This window comes from Penaeus vannamei, unplaced genomic scaffold, assembly GCF_042767895.1.
Source record: "Penaeus vannamei isolate JL-2024 unplaced genomic scaffold, ASM4276789v1 unanchor601, whole genome shotgun sequence".
Lineage (NCBI taxonomy): Eukaryota > Metazoa > Arthropoda > Malacostraca > Decapoda > Penaeidae > Penaeus > Penaeus vannamei.
Genome location: NW_027213605.1, coordinates 27,501 through 31,263, shown reverse-complemented (window position 1 = coordinate 31,263; position 3,763 = coordinate 27,501). Strand labels below are relative to the sequence as shown.

At 39.9% G+C, this 3,763-nt stretch overlaps 2 non-coding genes across 2 annotated transcripts; both read left to right on the top strand.

Moving 5' to 3' along the window:
* The first annotated feature begins 1,183 nt into the window (after positions 1–1,183).
* On the top strand, positions 1,184–1,265 carry TRNAS-GCU (transfer RNA serine (anticodon GCU)). Its single transcript has one exon. It is a non-coding gene; the product is annotated as a tRNA-Ser (tRNA).
* A 1,293-nt stretch (positions 1,266–2,558) lies between these two features.
* Positions 2,559–2,640, top strand: TRNAS-GCU (transfer RNA serine (anticodon GCU)). The gene has a single exon. It is a non-coding gene; the product is annotated as a tRNA-Ser (tRNA).
* The last annotated feature ends 1,123 nt before the right edge of the window (positions 2,641–3,763 follow it).

Genomic DNA, 3,763 nt, shown 5'->3' with positions numbered 1-3,763 from the left:
ATCTCTCTCTCTCTCTGTATGTGTGTGTGTCTCCTTATCTTTTTCTCTTCTCTTTCTTCCTTTCTCTATTTTCACATAACCCGTTTCACCACAAGTAACCCGATCTTGCGAATCGAGAAAACTGAACAATCCTTTCTTAAATGTTTTGTGAAAATCTCATTCTTATTCGGATTTACAGTCGCTCCATCCATCCACCCACCCATCCATCCATCCATCCATCCACCCATCCATCCATCCATCCACCCACCCATCCATCCATCCACCCACCCATCCATCCATCCATCCATCCACCCACCCACCCATCCATCCACCCATCCATCCATGAACTCACCCACTCATCCATCCATCCACCCACCCACTCATCCATCTACTCATCCATACATCCAACTATTCATCCACCCACCAATCCATCCATTCATCCATCCGTCCATCCATCCATTCATCCACCAATCCATCCATCCATCCATCCATCCACCTATCCATAAATCCACCCATCCGTCCATTCGCCCATCAATCCATCCACATATCCATCCATCCATCTATCCATCCATCCATCCATCCACCCAACCACCCATCCATCCACCTATCCATAAATCCACCCATCTGTCCATCCATCCATCCATCCAACCACCAACCCATCCGTCCATCCATCCAGCCACCTATCCACTCATCCGTCCATCCATTCACCCACTCATCCATCCATCCATTCACCCACTCATCCATCAATCCATCCACCCAGCCACCCACCTATCCACCCATCCATCTACCCATCCATCCATCCATCCATCCATCCATCCACCCACCCTTCCATCCATCCATCCATCCATCCACCCACACACCCACCCACCCACCAATCCATCCATCCATCCATCTACCCACCCACCCATCCACCCACCCATCCATCCATCCACTCACCCACCTAACCATCCATCCATCCATCCACCCATCCACCCACCAATCCATCCATCCATCCACCCCCCCCCCCCCCCCCCCCCCAATCCATCCCTCCATCCATCCACCCACCCACCCCCCCATCCATCCATCTACCCATCCATCCATCCACCCACCCACCCACCAATCCATCCACCCACCCACCCACCAATCCATCCTTCCATCCATCTATCCAACCATCCATCCATCCTTCCATCCATCTATCCAAGCACATACTACTAGTAACACACAAGACGAGGTGGCCGAGTGGTTAAGGCGTTGGACTGCTAATCCAATAGGGTCTCCCTGCGTGGGTTCGAATCCCATCCTCGTCGGAAACATTATCTTTTTCTCCTATTCATCATTTTATTTCCCTTTTTTCTCTTTCTCTTTCTCTTCGGTATAAGCCATAGATATCTCAGCTTCCCAATGGCTCGGAAATTTGAATGGACGAATTTTCGAAAGTGAATCTAATTTTGAATTTAGTTACATTTTGTAAATGAAAATTTATATATCATATGAATATAGCAGGTATCACGCCAATATATATTTTTCATATACATAGAAGAATGGAATATATGCGCATAGCTTTTGTTAATTGACGTGATATAGGCTGTAGCGAGTAATTTGTGCATGGCACTTAATAACACGATATAGGCCTAACGACATATATGTGCATGACTCTTCATAATGCGATATAGGCCTATGCGAAGAATTTCTGCATGACACTTACTGACATGAATTAGGCCTAGACTAAGAATTTATGCATGACACATTGATGCGACATAGGGTTAAACTAAGAATTTATGCATGACACATTGATGCGACATAGGCCTAAGCAAAAGGCATACGAAAATAAGTATTAACTTGAGCTATGTATGCCAGAACATCAAGACATTACATCAGTTCGTGTACCTATATCAAATGTACATACTCGGGTGCCAAGTACAGTAATCTCTAAGAAATTAAACTTATACCAATCACTAGTACAGAATTATTCTTAATGTAATATGGATTAAAGTATACAGCGAACACATGTTAAAATGTAATCCTGAGTCATATTAGCTTGTCGTGACTGATAAGAGATATCATCTCACGTTGGATGTTTACAACTTTATGGTAAATGATAAGTTTTGATAAAGTAAAAGATAGGAGAAATTATATACATACATACACACACGCACGCACACACACTCACACACACACACACGCACACACACACACACACACACACACACACACACACACACACACACACACACACACACACACACACACATACATGCATATATATATATATATATATATATATATATATATATATATATATATATATATATATATATATATATATATATATATATACATACATACATACATATATATATATATATATATATATATATATATATATATATATATATATATATATATATATATATATATATGGTCTTGTGGTAGCGAATCATGAAAGGATAAATAAGGAAGTACGTGTTATATGTGGAATAGAGTTTAGTATATACGCGGTAGGTTCAGTTAGCATGTTACAACCGAAAAAAATAAGAATAATCAATCTTAAAGTCACAAAAAGTTATCAATATTTTATCCGTCTCCCTCGATGTACACAAGACGAGGTGGCCGAGTGGTTAAGGCGTTGGACTGCTAATCCAATAGGGTCTCCCTGCGTGGGTTCGAATCCCATCCTCGTCGACATAGGGAAAGTTTTCTGCAGGATCGAGAACAAAAATCTGAGAAAAAAAATAGAAACGAAAAACTTAGTTTGCATATTTCGAAGCTCCGAACGAACGATGAGAAAAAAAGATAAGTTGCACGGATCTGAAACGTGCAACCCCGCGCCAATGCAGAAGCTCAGAAGGACGATGTTATTCATCCAAGCGTAAATTGTCGTCATATGTATGTATGTGTGTGTGTGTGTGTGTGTGCGTGTGCGTTTTTGTGTATGTGTGTGTTTTTCTGTGTGAGTGTGTTTCTGTGTGTGTGTTTCTCTGTGTGTGTTTCTGTGTGTGTGTGTGTGTTTCTGTGTGTGTGTGTGTTTCTGTGCGTGTTCGTTTCTGTGCGTGTGTGTTTTTCTATGTGCGTGTCCGTTTGCATGTGCGCGTGCGTGTACATGTACGTACATGCGTATGTCCTTGTTTGTTTGTTCAACTATAACCCCCTTCACCAGATACACCACATATACGCCTTGTCACACACAGTAAACAAAACGTGACGCAACGCCTGCAACAGTGCACATGCAGCGGTTGCGTCACACTCCGTCACCCTTCGCCACGAGAGATGTATTCGGATGCTCGGGAATACAACGGGAAGGAATATCAACAACCAACTTGATAATGATGATATTTATGATGATGAAAACACGAGCAATATTTGCATAGATGAATATGACAATGATAATAAAAAAGGCATTTCTATTAGCATTGATAAAGATAATGATAATACCGGTAATGATGAGAATACTTATTAAGATTACTATAATGGTACAACAGATGATATATAAATATATAATGAAATTAGCTATGACAGTTATCATCACAACAGAAATGAGCAGTTATGAACATCATTAAATTGATAATAATGATAATATGAGAATAACAATGACAATGATGATGACACTCATTGCATTGATAATAATGATATAATGACGATTTATAATAATGTTAACAATGATTATTATAATTATAATGATAATAATAATGATAATGATGAAAATAATGGTGACAATAATGATGATAACATAAATTATGATCTTAAAGATAGTAAAGATAATAAGGACAATGAAAATAATGAAAACAATGATGGTAATGATAATAAT